Source organism: Lissotriton helveticus, chromosome 10 (assembly GCF_964261635.1).
Source record: "Lissotriton helveticus chromosome 10, aLisHel1.1, whole genome shotgun sequence".
Taxonomy (NCBI): Eukaryota; Metazoa; Chordata; class Amphibia; order Caudata; family Salamandridae; genus Lissotriton; species Lissotriton helveticus.
Genome location: NC_136071.1, coordinates 890,789,681 through 890,808,536, shown reverse-complemented (window position 1 = coordinate 890,808,536; position 18,856 = coordinate 890,789,681). Strand labels below are relative to the sequence as shown.

Below are 18,856 nucleotides of genomic sequence, written 5' to 3'. Positions count from 1 at the left end.
AAGCCTTTACCTGTTAATGAAACCCACCCCTGCCAGATCTAGCATTGTTGAAAAACGAAGATAACTTGTTTAAGGTTTGTTTCCCCTTTTAACACAGGTACAAATCTGCATTGCCATTAGGCAGACACATTCAAACTAAATCCTACTGCGGGGGGGGTTGGTCACAGAAGAACCTGTCTAATGAATAATAATTCGGCAGGTTTTTATCAGCGACCACTGTGATTGGCTACATAGGTATGGTGGCCTGCAAGGAACAGCAGATAATATCCCAGTGTCTTCATTCCCAAAAAGGAAAGTTTTTTTTTTCTTTTAAGCAGGCTATGCTAGTTAAAAGGCACAGTACTGGTTTTGAATTAAAAAAAGTCTCATTTATTGAATGAAAGTCACTAAATAAAAATCAAACTGAACAGAAAAGAAAGAGAACCAAAGCTAAGCAATGGGGTGGCCTAAAGCACACTGAACGTTTTTCTACTGACGGATTAGCTAAGAAAGGAAATTATGTCATTTGGGAATTCTTGGGGAGGAGCACTCGCAACATATTTTCACTATGGAATGCATGCCTGCTCCCTCCCCAGGCTGTCAGACAGTATTCACAAGGCGGAAAGTGTCCCAGACAGACTAATTCTCTTGTACGAAGCGTTACCACCCCATTTGATGTGTTGGTAACTGATCAATGGTTTGCTGTCATAAACCACTGATGCATACCACTGAAACTTGCAATTATGATGGACGCATCTTTCACGTCTGCTCCTAATTGCAAAACCCATTCTGCAAAACAGAAAGGCATTTCCAATTTGCAGAATGGGTTTTGTAAAAGTAAAAAGAAAAAGAGGTTTTGGAGACGCAAACCATGATATTGCAAATCTCAGGGTTTGCAAGGCTTTGTACATTGGGCCCTAGATTTTTTACTTGAATGCAATCCTTGTAAATTATCCAGACATTCTTGTTCATGTGAACCTCTTCATATCCATTGAAAATCATGCTCCTTGTTACAAATGGGGGTGTCTAGTTGGCAGAGGGAGGTACCTTTGACCAAATAGGGACACTTGCTTCTAGTCAGGGTTAAGGGGGATACACACTTTAGATAAACCCTGCTTACCCCCTTGGTAGCTTGGCATGTTAAAACAGCACAAATGGATACCACACCAGGTTAGAAAAATAACATATCTTTACTAAACTTAATCAAGATCAAAACGATAAAAATCTAACATACGAAACTCAGTAGAATGTATTTAGAAAGGTGGTTGCAAAAATAAAATTGTCGAAATCAAATAGCACCAACTAGGGCTATCACGATGTCAGGACAGGGCAAAATCCAAAGTATGACTCCGCCCGCGAGGATCGCGGCGTCGGGCGCCGAGTCATACAGACTCCCGAGCAACAGTACCTTGCAAAATTATGTCGGTGACAATGCACGGCGTCGAAGAAGAACAATGTCGTCTCCTGTGATGATGTGACATCGCGGTTCTTGTGAGTCACCCTCAGCGGTTATCGGTGCCGCGATAATAGGAGGCCGGCACTTGGCGAAGAACGGAGTCGATGAGAGAGCTGGCGTCGGTCACGGCAGATCGCTGCCAGTGTCAGCGGCGTCGTAGGGCGTCAGAGCTGCGGAGCAGGCTCTGCGCCGCATCTTCACTTTACGAGCGGCTCCCCGGGCTTCGATGCAGGTCGCATCGTCACGTTGACGGCGTCGGTAAACAGATTTTCTTCCTCTTCTTACTCTTGTTCAGCTCACAACAGCAGACAGGCCTCACACACAATTACAAGTCCTCCTGGCTGACTGGAACTCCCAAAAGGGGGTGGTGATGGACAGAGCATCCGAATCAATCAAACACTCACACCCAGTCAAAGGATCTGGGTTGAATCCATCACCGTTCTTTAGCCCACTCTGCCACCCCAGTTCAGACATGGCTATATGCAAATCAGTCTGACCCTGTGCCTCATGGGTACAGTCCAGCCCGAACTGCCAAGCCACGTCTTCCCTGGACCGGAAACAAGCTTCCGAGGACCGGTTTCTGGCATTCCAGCCGTCTTCAGCCCTGCTTGCTTGAATCCAGTGGCAAAGTGAGCAAGGAACTCATGTCTGAGCATACCCTGCCACACTTATGGCGGCCAAAAGCGGTACAAAAGGGGGTGGTGATGGACGGAGCATCTGAATCAATCAAACACTCACACCCAGTCAAAAGATCTGGGTTGAATCCATCACCGTTCTTTAGCCCACTCTGCCACCCCAGTTCAGACATGGCTATATGCAAATCAGTCTGACCCTGTGCCTCATGGGTACAGTCCAGCCCGAACTACCAAGCCATGTCTTCCCTGGACCGGAAACAAGCGTCCGAGGACCGGTTTCTGGTATTCCAGCCGTCTTCAGCCCGGCTTGCTTGAATCCAGTGGCAAAGTGAGCAAGGGACTCACGTCTGAGCATACCCTGCCACACTTATAGCGGCCAAAAGCAGTACAAAAGGGGGTGGTGATGGACGGAGCATCCGAATCAATCAAACACTCACACCCAGTCAAAAGATCTGGGTGGAGGTGAAGTCCGTTTGTGCTTGGGACTTCAGAAACAGGAGACCAGCTCTACTCAGGCCCTTGGAGACTTTTCTTCAGAGAGACACAGCAAAGTCCTTCTTCAAGCAGGGGACACAGCAAAGTCCTTTAGATCTTTCCTCAGTAGAAACAGCAAACTGCAGGCCAACCCCAGACACTCAGCAAGGGCAGTACTTCTCCTCAGTCTCTTCAGCTGATATTCTTTGGCAGGGATTCCTCTTGATCACAAAGTAGTAGTCTAACTTTCAGCTCTCATATGTATACCCCAAATGTTTTTGTTCTCTATGTGTGAGGGGTCCTGGACCCAGCCCAAACCAGTTCTGGGTGCACTCTACCAGTGCACAACTTCTTCCTTTGTCAGTGTGGTCCAGGGTCATCAGACGCACCACAGGAGGTGGAGCCAGCATTGTGGAAGGCAGGCACAGCCCTATTCAGACCCAGGTGCTACTCCTCCCACCACTCCAAACGCAGATAGGACTATTCAGCCTAGTGCTGACTCACCCAGACTCCTGGAGCCACCCCAGCCCCTGTCACTCTCAAACCAGACAGTCGATCCACAAACAGGCAGAGGCACACAGAAAGGTTAAACAAGAAAATAGCCACTTTCTAAAAGTGCTATTTTCAAACACAGGATTTAAAAAACATCCTTCCTAAAAGATGTGTTATTAAATTCTGAGTTCAGGGATACCAGACTCCAAGTTTCAATCTCACTCCTATGGGAAGATATGCAGGCAAACATGTTACACAGCATTCCCCATTCTGTCCTATGAGCAAGATAGCCTTTCAATAGTGAAAAACGAAATTGGCAGTATTTCACTATCAGAACATGTTACCCACACTAGTACATGTCCTACCTTTCACATACACTGCACCCTGCCCAGGGAGGTACCTTGGGCATACCAAAGGGGTGTCCAATGGGTAAGAAAAGGGAAGACTTAGGGCATGGCAAGTGGGTACACTGGCCAGGAGAAGATGGCAGTTAAACTGCGCACAGGCACTGCGGTGACAGGCTGAGACCTCTTTTCAGCGCTACTCCTGTGGGTGGCACAATCAGTGCTGCAGTCCCACTAGGAGCATTTGAATTACAAGCCCTGGTACACTCAGTGCACTTTACTAGGGACCTACTGGTAAAACAAATAAGCCAATCATGGATAAGCAATCACAATAACAATTTACAGGGAGAGCATATGCACTATAGCGCTGATCAGCAGTGGTAAAGTGCCCAGAGTTCTACAGCCAAAACCACAGGTCAGGAAAAACGAGGGAGGAAGAAGCAAAATGTTTGGGGATAACCATGCAAAAAGGGCCTTTTCCAACACTCCTTCTGATCATCCTTCGATGTCTGGGGCTCCCTTTTCACTTCTATTTCTCTATCAAACCCCTCCCACAATTTTAATAGTCAACAAAAGTCATGGACTGTTTTTAAAATCAAGTTTATCACAACTCTATTATACACAATTTTTATTTTTTTACTTTTTTTAGACTCTCTATGTTCAGTAACTATGATATTGTTCCACAGTTTCTTATCCAAATCAAATGTATAACTTGAAGACTTGTGGAAATTCGTAGATCTGTCCATCATGCTTTTATTTATGCACTCACTGCTACAGGATACATAGCAAAAACGAACTTACTGTCTCTCCCCATCACACCTTTGCTGAAATTTCTGTGGGTAGTGCTCACTTTCAGAAAATGAAAACAATGAGCAAAGAAACAGCTGAAATCCTAGTATGTTTACCAGGTTAATCTTAGATCTTACTATTATTAAGTGCTATTATAAGGTCCAATTCAATTATTTTCAACATACAATGCCTGCTAACATAAATCTTAACAAAACTTGCATTCACAGGAGAAACATTGGTGCATGGATATAATGAAGATTTTAGTGAATTTAGAATAAATATTTGTGCACTTACATAACGAAAGCTCACCGTACTTGTTTCTCTTTGGACCCATGCTAGAAAGAAATCTGCATACTACTTGATGAGAAAAGGCTGTAATCAGCAAAATATGTGCATGTTTCTCTAAATTCAATAGCAGATTTTAGAACAAAGCAGGCCCTATGACCCATAAAAACCTCAGCATTGCGATCCAGTCCTCCTTTTTCAGGTACCCAGCATCGGTGAAACGTTTTCTGGCCAGCATCAAAAACTCTTGTCTGAAAACGATCATTTTTACAGTGTTATTTCTTTAATTTACTCTTAGGGAGGCAGTTTTTAAAAAAAAGAGGTGTTTCAGCATTGCCTTTCATAAGTGCTACTAATTCTCATTTTGTGATCCAGCAATGAAGCATTTTAAACTGAAGAAAGAGGCTGTTCTTCAGAGTTATCAGCTGGGGAATAACACTGAATGGAGTTGACAGAGAGACCTGCAGCAGTCAGCTAAATTTTAATTTAGAAATTTAGGAGATGGAGATGAAAAATTCTTGTCAGGCTGGAAGAAGAAATCCCAGGACAATACTGAATCAACGGCCTAGTTTTCTGATTCAGAGGCTCTAAGTAAAGTCTCTTAGTTTATGGTGAGTCACGGATCAGTGCTGTACTCCTGCCCCAACCACTATGCTGAAGGGGAGGAAAATGGCTTCAAAGTGTCAGAACATTAGTAAAGACAGGAGGTGCAGGTAGTTGTATCACCTCCTAATAATAACAAGCACTGGCAACGCTATTAGGTCTGTCATTACTGTGTTAAAAGTTATATAACTAATATTGTCGTGCATTAATACATTGAAGCCAGATCTGTTTTCAAGATTTGTTTTTCTTAGAGGTGACAGAACTAGTAAGTTGGCTGCAAAAGTATACAGTCATATCACTGCTGCTAGCAATGAATTAGATGAGCAGCTACTACAACACACAACAAATATTAATTTAGTCCTACCCTTATTAACGTTGACTCCGCAGAATCCATTACATCTATTCAACAATTTTGGTCCACAGGAAACAAGGAAGATTTTCCTGTTTAGTTCCTTGAAATAAAAATCACGGCGCCCGCAAAAATCACATTCAGACACAATGTTAACAAAAACATATTTCCTACACATTGTAGGTGCAGGAGAGCTGCAAAAATCTACCTTAGCTGCACACATAAACAGCGGACACTAGGCATGAGTGAAGAAGAGCGTTGTGGGAGCAGAAGAAGAGCGTTGTGGGAGCAGAAGAAGAGCGTTGTGGGAGCAGTAGAAGAATGGAGGCCAAAAATTAAGCTAATGATGTATGTACAGGCGGAGCAGCTCTCGGTGTCAGACTGAGCTAACAAAACCTGCAGTGGGGGACATCCGCTCTCATTGAGCCCACCTTGATTCAGACTACCCACCAGCATTGACCCTGAGGTACCAAACTGCTGGAACTGTATGAGGCCCGGGGCCTGACCCTGCAATTCGACTGGTTTGCAGCACCGGACCAACACTTGGGCTGAGGGGTTATTGTATGTGGAGACATTTGTACTTATTCACATAGGCAGTGTGGCAGTGCTCGCAGTAGCCAAGCTGCTCGAAAATGAGTGATATGCCACATGACAAGGTGCCCTGTTCCCATGATGCACTGGGCCAGGGACAGACTAATTTGCATACAGCCAGGTTCTGAAACTGGGATGGTGCAATGAGCTAAAAAACGGTGTTGGATCTAGCCCTGATCTCTTGACTGGGTGAGAGTACTCTGCTTAATTCAGAGACTCTGTCCATCACCACCCCTTGTTGTAAATATTTTTGTCCACCCTAAGCGTGGAAGGGTATACTCAGATGTGAGTCCCTTGCTCATTGCACCATCAGGATTCAAGCAAGCCGGGCCGAAGCCGGCTGTAATGCCAGAAACCGGTCGCCGGAAGCTTGTTTCCTTCCCAGTGTAAGAATTGGCTTTTGTAGTCTGGTCTGCCCTGTTCCCATGATGCACTGGGCCAGGGACAGACTAATTTGCATACAGCCAGGTTCTGAAACTGGGATGGTGCAATGAGCTAAAAAACGGTGTTGGATCTAGCCCTGATCTCTTGACTGGGTGAGAGTACTCTGCTTAATTCAGAGACTCTGTCCATCATCACCCCTTGTTGTAAATATTTTTGTCCACCCTAAGCGTGGAAGGGTATACTCAGATGTGAGTCCCTTGCTCATTGCACCATCAGGATTCAAGCAAGCCGGGCCGAAGACGGCTGTAATGCCAGAAACCGGTCCCCGGAAGCTTGTTTCCTTCCCAGTGTAAGAATTGGCTTTTGTAGTCTGGTCTGCCCTGTTCCCATGATGCACTGGGCCAGGGACAGACTAATTTGCATACAGCCAGGTTCTGAAACTGGGATGGTGCAATGAGCTAAAAAACGGTGTTGGATCTAGCCCTGATCTCTTGACTGGGTGAGAGTACTCTGCTTAATTCAGAGACTCTGTCCATCACCACCCCTTGTTGTAAATATTTTTGTCCACCCTAAGCGTGGAAGGGTATACTCAGATGTGAGTCCCTTGCTCATTGCACCATCAGGATTCAAGCAAGCCGGGCCGAAGACGGCTGTAATGCCAGAAACCGGTCCCCGGAAGCTTGTTTCCTTCCCAGTGTAAGAACTGGCTTTTGTAGTCTGGTCTGCCCTGTTCCCATGATGCACTGGGCCAGGGACAGACTAATTTGCATACAGCCAGGTTCTGAAACTGGGATGGTGCAATGAGCTAAAAAACGGTGTTGGATCTAGCCCTGATCTCTTGACTGGGTGAGAGTACTCTGCTTAATTCAGAGACTCTGTCCATCACCACCCCTTGTTGTAAATATACATGACAAGGTGCAGCCCGGGTCGCGCTTAGCACTGCAGCACACCAAAATCTTTTTGACACCTGATGTAGCCCGATTCACAACTGCAAACTTTAGACCAGCTCTAAGGGAAGCAAGTGTGCTGAGACCTCCTAATCTCCCTTAAGGGTGATGACCAATGAAACCCTTTTTTTTTAATACAAACAACCTTTGCCAACTCTCTTCTCACACCTCATAATAGGCTCCTTTTAACGTTTTCTGTTGTACGGTGGTTTGAAGTGGCGGTGTTTTATCTTAGTTCTAAGTCTACGAAAGGCAACACTAAAACCATGGGTCTCCGCACAAATGCAGCAGAAAACAGACAGTGCCGTCTAGAACCAGCCATGCGCGTTTTGTGTGACTCAACTGCAAAAAAATACTTTCTCAAGGCAGTGCTTGGCTTAAAGCCAGGTCGTGGCGGGGTGTGTTACTCAACCCCATTTTAGAAAGATAAGAAATGACTTTCTCCAAACCATTAGTTTCCACTTTTTACTTGCAATTTAAGGATACCAATACATTGACAAACTTCGCTAAACATATGACTACTGGCAATTTACCACTCTATTATTCCCCATCATGTACCCGACCTGCCCCTGAAAAAGAGAAAAATGCAGGAAAGAAACAAACCTGTGAATGCACACTCCACCAATAGCACCACTCCTCGCGAACAATGGACGTGAACCATCACAGCATCACAGCTGCTCCTGGCATTCCCTTTACCAGTATGTCTAAACGAAATCTAGAACAAGTTGCTAGATCAATCTCGCGACTGTATGAATTAGTCAAACATTCTCACTGCGCTCAATCTAAGTGGACAAGTCAGTTGTCTGTGATCTCCTGCCATAAACTGCAGGACAGGTAGCCATACGGCTAGGAAGTCATCTCTTTCTTTAGTCACATGAACCACAAGTCTCTTTGCTGCCAATGTTTTCCAAACACTAACACAAAGCATGCAGAGATCCCTAGAGCCATAGCCAGACTAGTCATTTTAGCTACTAACAACTCCAATATTAATTTCCGGGTTTTGGAAGTGCCCTCTTCACAACGGACATCCGCACCTACAGAAATCTGACGCTGTCTTTAATGGAGGCTAAATCTTATTTTCAGTAGGTCTTCAGCCAGGAGCAAACCTACCACATGCGCAACAGTGTACCTTCTCCTCGGCAGCCTCTCCAACATCTGACACCCCAGGAAGCACTCTGGGATTTTCCTATTTTAAATATGGAGAACAAAACAGTTAAAACAAACAAAAAACAAAGAGATGGGCACGCAGAAATCCGACAAAAAGTTAATGAGATTTCTTTACATCCATGACCATCTTCTATCCGTGACTGAACGAGATCTGATCTACATTGACGACTGTCCAATTGCATTATGTCTACAATAAATATGATCATTAGGACTATATGATCTCCAGATCTTCTTCCTAATAAAGTGCTTTTCAGCTTTCTTTACACAATGGGTACGGACCATATATGTGCATCCTTTAACATTGAAACTCAGATAAACAATCACCCTCTGACAATCACCGCAAGTTGTTACATCAGAAACAAAACCATCCAGTTCAACAGGATAAACTGTCCATGTACTTTAGTTAAAGCCTCGGCGCTGCACTTATCTTCCCCAAATGGATGATACAACAGTGAAAACAGTAAATCAAGTGCTTGATTACTGGCAATGGTTTCAAGGAAAAGAACTACGTGCAACATCAATCATTTGAATCGAGAGAAGGACAGATGAATCATTATATACACACAACTTTGCCATGTGTTTGTTTGTGCTCTAGAGCCCTTCTCTTGAAGGAGGGAAGAAGACGGGGTGAGTTAGGCGCTTGCTACATAGATGTAGGGTTCTGATCTTAAGGTCACAAGTGTGAAATGTGCCAGGTTGTACTTGTGTGCATTAGTTGGAAGTGGGAAACTCGGACCTAGCCGCTGAAAACATTACAATTGTGGCGTTATAGAAGGCCAAGCGAACAGAAGAAGCACAAAACCTGTTTTGCGACATTAAGTGCATTAATAAGTCAAAGCAAGAATCACAGTTGCCCCTTAAGATTTTCACAAAATGTTAATCGAAGTATTCATGCATAAACACGAACTCGAGTTTCTTTACAAATAATGCTCACCTTCCCCTACCTGAACAAACCCGTAGAAGGTCCTATGGCACGGGTCACTGGAATTAGGCGGCGAGGGGGCGTCAAATTATGCGGCACGGTTGATTAAATTATGCCCCACATTAGCAGGAGCAACATGGATGACATGGGAGAGAGAATTTGTAGGGAAGCAGCACATAGGGAGAGCAAGAAAACTACACTCGCAAAGAATGCTGAGAGACAGAGGAAAAAGTAATCCCCTGAGTGTACGCGGTGGAAGGATACAAGTTGTCCAATCAAAAGATTGTAAATAAGTTATGCTCCAAGTGAATGGCAAACACAAGTAGAGGAATGAAAGTCACTGAATAAAAATCAAACTGAACAGAAAAGAAAGACAACCAAAGCTAAGCAATGGGGTGGCCTAAAGCACACAACGTTTTCCTACTGACGGATTAGCTAAGAAAGGAAATTATGTCAATTTAAACGAACACAATTTAATTTTAAAAAAATCACTGCATTTTAAAATGTGGCACCTTAGGTGATCCTTAGAACATGAAAGGCAAATCCCTAGCATTCCTAAAGGCAATCATTTGGCACTTATACAGAAAAAAAACGGCTTCACATGCATCACCGAGGAACAACAACAGGTGTTGTGCAGCCAACGCAGAGTGACACAACATCTTTGCAATGTTTCTTCTTGCAGAGAAGTGGTACAGGCCAGGTACAGTACCGACAGCAGCTTCACAGCTCACAGGCGGCTGCCGGGTCCCTCCTGTTGCCCTCGTCCAAGACTCGTGCCAGGGCCTGTTAGATCACATGCTGCTAAGGGCATCTGTTGTTACCCCACCCTCATCGTGACACAGACTGGCCAACACTCAACTGAAGGGTCACTGTGTCTTTTCTTGGATGCTAAAAGGTGACTGCCGAGCCCCTTCTGTGTTCAGTGGCAGTGAAATGGCTCCATCTCAACGCTGCCCACTAGCATTTTATAGGGTTTTATCCCATGTGGCACATATTTTTTCACCCACCGGCTATCCTTTTGCCAGAGTTGGCAGACTCGCACCAGAGCTTGGGTCTCCACAGTCAGTCTCTCTGGTGCTCACTCCCTGAAGGCAGTAGTGAAGGTCACCGTTTGCAACGGCGCACTGCATGCAGTGTGGAATGATGCCACGCCCTGGCAGTGCTATCACTCGCAGGAAAAGTATCCTCCTCGGCAGCAACAGGGACGGCCATGGAGGATCCATCTTTTCCAGGACTGGTCCTTTATTTTCTCCCCAATTTTAAATTTTATGGGACACCACACACACCCAGACTCGTTTATCAACATTCTTAATTCACCAATGATTATAAAACTAGTTTCCAAATAGCCTTTCCAACTTGACTTTATTAAAGTTGGTTAGAATGCTCCTTTTATTGAAGCCACTCACAGATGACTATAAAGCAAAGGCAATCCGGTTATCAAGATTCTGTGCGAGAGACAGGGCCTTCGTCTCATCCAGAGTGAATTTGCATGCAACAGATCACCCTGCCATGCTGCAGCACACTGTTCAGCAATGACAGCACTCTCTTGAAAGAGTTGAAAAATGACAATGAAGGACACTAACCTATCACATCACTACCATACCTAGGGTCACTTCTCTTCATGATATACCACTGCCATACATCTCCAATGTCCAGTGGCTGCACCACTACACATATAGATTTGTTAAAAGGATATGAACATTTTAAAAATCAGACTATGGTTCTTTAGTCATAGCTGTAAATCTCTTCTGAACGCCAACGAACAAACAATACCCAAAAAGCGAACAAAAACTAATAATGATACTCAAGTACTCAAATCTATAAAACAATGCCCTTGAAACGATTGTTCTGTGCATGGTTTCCCTGAAGGTGCACCCTGAATGCGAAGCCTTCATTTGTACAGACTGGTGTTTGGGATCTCCAAGACAACGCATGTCCCAAGCCCATCAACATCAATGATAGTGACCTAGGAAACCAGAAGCCACCCGGCGGACGACAAAACTTGCTGAACATGAAAATCTAAACAACAATCAAACGGTGACCAACCCGCGGGAAAGCAAAAGGGCAGCTGGAAAGTTCACCGAGCCTTACGTGCAGCAGAAGGTGACTAAGTGCTTCATGAGAACTCAGGCACCAAATCATTTACTCAATGAGTGCCCTGATGCACAAAGGCCACAGCCCCACCAGCTCTAAAGTGCATGACGCAGACCAACGCACAATCCGGCAGTTTTCAACCACATTTATAACTCTGTATCCAATTGCACAAGTGCTGATGCGCACAGACACATTTTCATCAACTTTGGGAGGTGAAAGTCTGAAGTGACTCGGATGTGATGTGAACCAAGGAATTAATAATTTATAAATATGTTAGAAGCACCTCTTAAAGTATGACGTGTCTAAACATGTGCTACAATGACTCGAAATAATGGCTATCTGTGAAAACGGCTGTTCTTTGGAGAAATAAAGTCAATATCACTTTCCTACGTGGAATTTTGTTAGTAACTTTCAGAATTACTGTGAATGAAACAAACATTTATGGGAGGTATCACCATTTCCGAGATAGCTTCGCAATGGTAGTTCACCTAAGCCTGCCAGAATAGCAGATAAAGATGCTGACAAGTCTTGAGCCAGCTTCTCACAGCACCGAATGTCTGCATATTTTAGTTATTTAAATATTTTAAACATACCTGCCTCGCAAGAACACAAAACTTAATTATTAAACTGCTGGGTACAGAGATGTGATCTACGAACTGAACGACTTAGTGATAGCTGTCAAAGTCCAACATACCACATACACTACGTTCAACTCTACTGGTAACGTAGCTCTGGAGAAGAGCAGTGAAAATTAATGGGGAAGTGTTAGTAGTTTTGTAATGTTCAATTAAAAGGTGCCCAAGAAAAACTAAAATGCATTAAGACACCTCTTGCAGATAGATAGTACTGTCCAATAGGACACATTTCCTTAATGCTACACCAATGGAATGTGTGTTCCCAGCACGGACCAGAAGTGGGTGCCTAGTTTCTCCAGCTGACCCTTGCATGTGGGACTAGTTGTGGTAAGAGGAAGGTTTCATTAAACAGTCCTGGTTAGCTTGTGGCGCCCCATCCCTATCCCGCCACATGAGTCGCTCAATAACTTCCTGCTGCTGGACTGCCCATATGATGCCAGGGCAAGGGTCCTATAATATTAATGAAGATAAAGCACAAGGTTTCAGCAAATAATTTGTAAGGGAGACAGCAAATCCAAGAAGGTTATTAAGAGTGATTTCAGATCGGGGCTTCAGCGTAAGATACAGACACTTATTAGCCTCCCTACATTCTGACCTATCCCTTGTACCTCAAATTGTTATTGACCCAGAATTCCAGTGGGATTGCTGAGGTCAGCATCTCCATATTGAAAAAAGTAATTAAATGATCTCCCTATCTAGCTTTACCTGCACTTTGTTTCTCAGCCACATTAAGTCCAGCCCATAAGCCCCGATGAGTTATCGGGCTTGACAAGTTAATACTATAACTAACGACTTGGATACAAATGAGGATCAAGTCAAAAGTCATCATTCTGACAAGAGCAATCGAGTCTGCAGCGAACAAGATGGTGGTGTGATTAATCCAATTACAATAAGCCTATTAACCTATGCCACTTTAATGATGCCCGGCTAAAGATTTCGCTTTGAAGGTCTTCTCGAGGTGCCCAAAACCATCCTTTGTTGGAACAGGAGCAGGCAGGGAAACTGATACACAACAGGTGCTGCCGGTGCTTGTGAGACTAGATGGCACTAGTGGCCACACTTAAATTCTCTCGGTTGTACTAACATCACAATAGTCAATCTCTAAGAAGTAAAATATCCAAAGAGTTATTGCAAAGAAATTCCATTATAGCCTACAACGAGGGTCTGTACATGGTAAGAAGGCATCGCTCGAGCTCCTGCAGTGCGCCTCTACCATGAGATGCAGTGCAGCCTCATACTGCAGGGCCGAGGCTTTGAAAACACCCTTCTCTCTCCCGACTTGCTTCACACACTAGTACATCAGTACTGAGACATTCACTGCCTGGGTTCTCACAAATCACATCTACAGTGTTTTTTGGAGTGTAATGGAACTTAGGTGCTAATACATACTTAAAAATGAATCTGGCAACACACATTCTGCTAGGAAGGTCAAGTAACTCCCTCTTTCTGGCAAGATAACTAAGAGGTCCTGCAAATCTGCCACATAGATCAGCTCAACGCGGATTTACCCAACATGGGCCAAAACAGCTTTTCATCTTTACTCAATACCACTGGGTTTATCAATACGACAAGTGTAAAACTGCCTTAAAGTAATTCACTTTTAATATGTCTTACAAATCCCACTTCAGGCTATAGAGTGAGGTAAACAATCCAGGCTATCCAAGCTTTGTATACAAAGACCTAGAGGTAAGCTGGCAGTAAAGCAGATTTGAGAACAACCTTCAAGGAACAGCTTCTAATCCTAATAGAACATCTCAGGTTTAAACGTTTCATGCAAAGATCAGCAGGTAAACTGTGGTTAAAGATTGTATTAACAGGATAGCTTTACGGGCTAATGCACCTGCTGCAGGCAACGAAGTGCGTTTGAGAGCTGATCTCAATAAGAAACCTTTTCAGATTAATACTCCTGTAGACAGGTATCTGTCTACATGTGTGCCCCCTGGCTTCACTTTATAACAGCAGTGAGATAAATAAGGAGGTTTAAGCACTCGTTGCAGAGATCTGTAACTCTGTGTCCGTCTCCAAACCCAGTACTATAGGTCATGGGGTAATGTGCCTACTTCTGATGATTGAGGGTTACTTGCATGCCACATGTTCCAATCATAGCAGAATGATTCGGTGTGGAGAATGCGCATGCTGCGCATAGCTCGCCGGTTATCTTTCTGCGGAGAACAGTGGACAGCCCTCAGGTCAGAGATGTGGTTGCCCAGAGAATAATCTTCGCCTTTTATTCTTAACAGTTAAACAAAATTAGTCTATTTGTACTGGTTTGTACAGGACATGGATAATTCAGAGTTTTAGCCATTTTATGAAGAAATAACAACTACTAATTTCTTCCAAAATGTTCCTCCTTGCAGATTTCTTGAATGGGGAGGCAGGACTCAGAAATACAGATATTTAACCTGCTTCACATCTCCACTTTCCAGAACAGAAAGCATGCCTACGAGCATAAAAAACTGCAAAGGTGCTCATTGGGCGTGGTACAAATCAAAAGGGTTCCATTCCCAAAATCATAATTATAGGGCAAAGGACAAATTAAATGTTATTACCACATTAAATTATAACTAGCCATCTTCCCAGAAGAAAATAACTGATGCCACAATTAAAATAGCTAATGAATCAGGATGCACAGCACAACCCTGTCATACACGTTGCTTGTTTCTCTAGAATGCAGTGCTTAATTTGAGCCAGTGCTTTCCGGTGCTCTGCAGCGGCACTTGATCATCAACACCGGCAATTATAGCGCGAACTGGATCCAATGAGCACCACTAGTTAATGACACACTCATTTTTTAGGCACAGGGAGATTAAGTGATTTGCCCAGAATCACAGGCTATTGAGCCAACGCCGAGATTCGAACCTGGTTCCCCAGCTATGAAGTTTGCAGCACTGGCCTTTACGCCACATCCCTGCCCCATTCATTTCTAGTAATTGGTTCTGTTTTAGGTGGTGCCAACAGGAGAAACGGACTGGTGCAAGCTGCCTATTGACGAGAGCACCGTGACTTATTATTCTTACAAATTGACCACTGCCAGCATGGCAGAAACCATATTTATATGAAGATCAGTGGAGAATAATATGCCTTTTACCAATCTCAATATAGTATCTTTCTTACACCGGTTCAGGAAGGCCCACTCGTGGCTGCGTATCTCTTAAACAATGGCCTCCCAACAAACTCAGGAAAAGAAATAAAGAACATGCAATACACTCATCCTTTACTTACCCCAAGAAACCACGCTCATGACCTACACCACAGGTCGTCACGAATAACATCAACAATAACACCATCAAAAACTTCAATGGTGGTGTGTATTTATATATTTAATTAACAACAGAGAATCTTTAGTTACGGTTCAGATCACTATATGAAATTTGTTTTTGTGTTCTTATTGCTGATAACATTCGCTCTGTTTCAAACATTTCCACAGAACCTTCCATAAAAGGTACATATGGACATGTATGTATGATCCGCTAAAGGTTTGGTTAGTTTGGTAAACAGAAAACTAATTCAAACTTCCAAAGTTTATTTTGTGTAAAACAGTTCAGCAGTTTTCGAGAAAATGAAAGAAAAAACAGATCTCTGGAAGGCTCAATTCAAAATTAACTAACTTCTGAATATGAACGGATGACCATTTTTAGTCTCATCTGCCATTTTGTGACTCAAGAACTAGTTCTCCAGTTGCTAAAATCTCATTGGGGACATGTGGAAGAAAACTGAGCCATCTGCAACCCCAGAGGGCTCTAAGAAACTTCCTGTGTGGGTCGAAAAATGTCTTTATGTCTCCTCCAAGTTAAAATTATGACACAATGTCCGTGACCAGCTAGTCCAATCAGCAAACTGCCACGACGTTTTTAAAACATTTTTTTCCATTTAGTATGCCATAAAACACTCACAAGGGGCCTGGAAAAGGGGAAAGTTCTTTACAAATGATAGGGGAAGGCGTTCTTGCTACAAGCATTGAACAGGGCATATTCTTGAGATAAGTCAAAGGGGAACAAAGAGTTGCAGTGAGCCATACACAGGGCATGCTGAAGGTGGTGTACGAAGAGAAGCTATAGGGAATGGCTTAAAGCCATACCCTGTGCCCAGAGTCTGTTGGACAGATTATCAATTATGCAGTTTCTAATGTCCACTGTGATATCATATTTGACACCCAGAGTCGTATATTGGATGTCTTTACAGTTGCCCAATTACAACTCAGGAACTTTACGGGGATTTAGTTTTTGGATTATAATATTCGGACCTCCAACCTTTTTCAGGGAAACGTGACAAAAGCCTTACTACAAAGTCGCTACGGATAAAATGGGTTGTCTAAATGTGGGCAGCGTTTGACTTCTATATGCTGGTAATGTAATATTAAAGAAGTCAGAATGCCGTATGAGTGAGGAGATGGGCACATATGCGATGGGACACAATACCTAACAACACCAACCCTGCCTATGGATATTAGACCTTACAGGTGGAGTTCCTCCTGTGTACTCCCAAACTGACAGTAAACACCACTAGTCTCTGCACAGCCCTGCATAAAGCCTCCACTTTATGGCCAGGGTAATCACAATGCTGTTCTCAGCAGTACACTACCATCCAATACATAACTGGGCACAAAATGTCTCCCTAATGTTCCACTTTTACTTTTTTATGAGATATGATTTTTTTCCAGCTAACCTGGATTCAGGTGCTGTGTTTTTCCCTGAAAGACAATAAAATAAGTATTAGAAATGCAATAGATCTCTTTTTTTTTTTCAGTTAGAGCTATTGGCATAGCTAAACAGCTACCGGACAGAAATTGCCACTTTGCAGGTGCCGGACAGAGCATTGCACCATGAAATGGCCTGAAAGCCCAAAACGATGTTGGTAGCCTACAAAATAAAAGGGCAGATCAGGATGACGAGGAGGAACCGGGACGTATTGGGATAGCCAACACAAGCAAACAATGAGTGAAATCGCCTGGCGTGACCCAAGCATGACCCAATGCTCCAAACAAAGCCCCGTATTTCTAAATGGCACAACAATGAACAAATGGCAATTCATGGGCATTCCAAAAGCCTACAGAGGAGATAAAAGGTCTTGCAGCCAGCGCTTGCATGCTGCCTAGGCTCGACCTAGAAAGGGCTAAGCAGAAGCTGGTTTGGAAGACATACGTCAGGTGGAAACATTACCATCATTGCACAGTAGGTGGGTAGAAGATGGGCACTTCACAATAAAGGTTACAGGTCCTAGGCCCTATTACCAAGATTTGACCTGACCGTGCAGTACATGGTTGTTGGTTGTACTGGAAGTATTACTCGACTAAAACAATCTCATAGAATCAGTTTTCCCGGGGGGCGTGGCTAAGCGCCCGTGACGGATGGCAGCAGCGGGGTGAGGCTCCGTCTCCATCGGAGGATTTCGGCGGTTCCAGCCCCTCTTCACCGCAATGCTTACTCACATATGGCAGCGGACCCCTTCTGGCGCCTGTTCCACCGCACGCTGAGCACCGGCTCCTCTTCCCGGCAAGGCGGGCTCCGTTTTTCTTCGGTCGCGGCTCCACCAATGCCGCGGCCGCCATTTTGATGCTTCAGCCGGCGCTTGCCGAGGAGCGCGCCTGACACGTCGTTACCAGCAATACAGTGCGCAGCCCATGGCGACATCCCATAATTACAGGAAATGATGGCGCTTCCTAACTACATGGCCAGGTGACTCTCTTTTTTTCCGAAATTATCTTTTTTTTCATTTTTATTCGAACTTCAACATTTTCCTCAGCTTTGGTGGCCATTTTGCATATTTCATTGCTTAATTCAATTGCCACTTATGCTATTTATCACATATTGATCGGACTGCGGCAACTTCTTCTCATTTGCTCCTCACTTGGGTTGGACTTCACCCCAGTTCCTCCTGTCATTGCCTCTGCTGGGTTTTCCTCCTTCTTGCGCAGTGTATTGGCTCTACCCATTACTGGAGATTTCTTTTACTGTCGCTTTCATGGCGGAGGGTCCAGGCAAAACTCCTAAACGCAACTTTGTTAAAAACTCAAAGCTATTCACTGCGTTGGCTCAATTAGAAGCCACTGCAGGTACCTCCAGTTGCGACCCCTCTCTCAACATGGACGCCCTCCCCCAGCCTGGAGCGAAAACCACTCCTAAGAGGGTGAAACACAATCCCCCATCGCCCCCAAAATCACCGACTGCTATTTCCATGGAACTCCTTCTTGAGGAAATACGAGCATTGCGTCCATTTATGGAGGAGACTAACTCAAAGCTGCAAGTTCTAACTGACAATTGGTCGTTAATGGATTCCAGAGTCTCTCACGTGGAAAAGGCTGTATCTTCTCTCCAGGAAGCCGCTATCAAATCAGTACATATGGATGGGAGACTTTCCACTCTCCAGAAGCAGGTGGAAGACCTTGAAAACAGGAATAGGCGCAATAACCTGCGTCTTTACGGCCTGAAGGAAGGTTGCGAGGGGAATGACGCCATTGCCTTCTTCAAATCCTTCTTGCCCAAGCTCCTCCATCTTCCTGAAGGTACTTCTCTTAACATTCAGCGCGCACACAGGCTTGGTAGAGCACCTTCCAATGCTTCTCCCGCGACAAAACCAAGAGGCGTCATCATGTACTTTCTTGAGTATACTGATCTGCTGAAGGTGCTTTTTGCGGCTAAAGCAATACCTCACTTGAAATGGTCGGACTCCACCTTGTTTATTGCTCAAGATTACGCCAAAGCTACTGCATC

General features: G+C 44.2%; 1 protein-coding gene across 5 annotated transcripts in view; it reads right to left on the bottom strand.

Moving 5' to 3' along the window:
- The window catches only part of TRAK1 (trafficking kinesin protein 1), a 376,613-nt gene that overhangs the window by 215,199 nt on the left and 142,558 nt on the right, over positions 1-18,856 (bottom strand). The window lies entirely within an intron of this gene.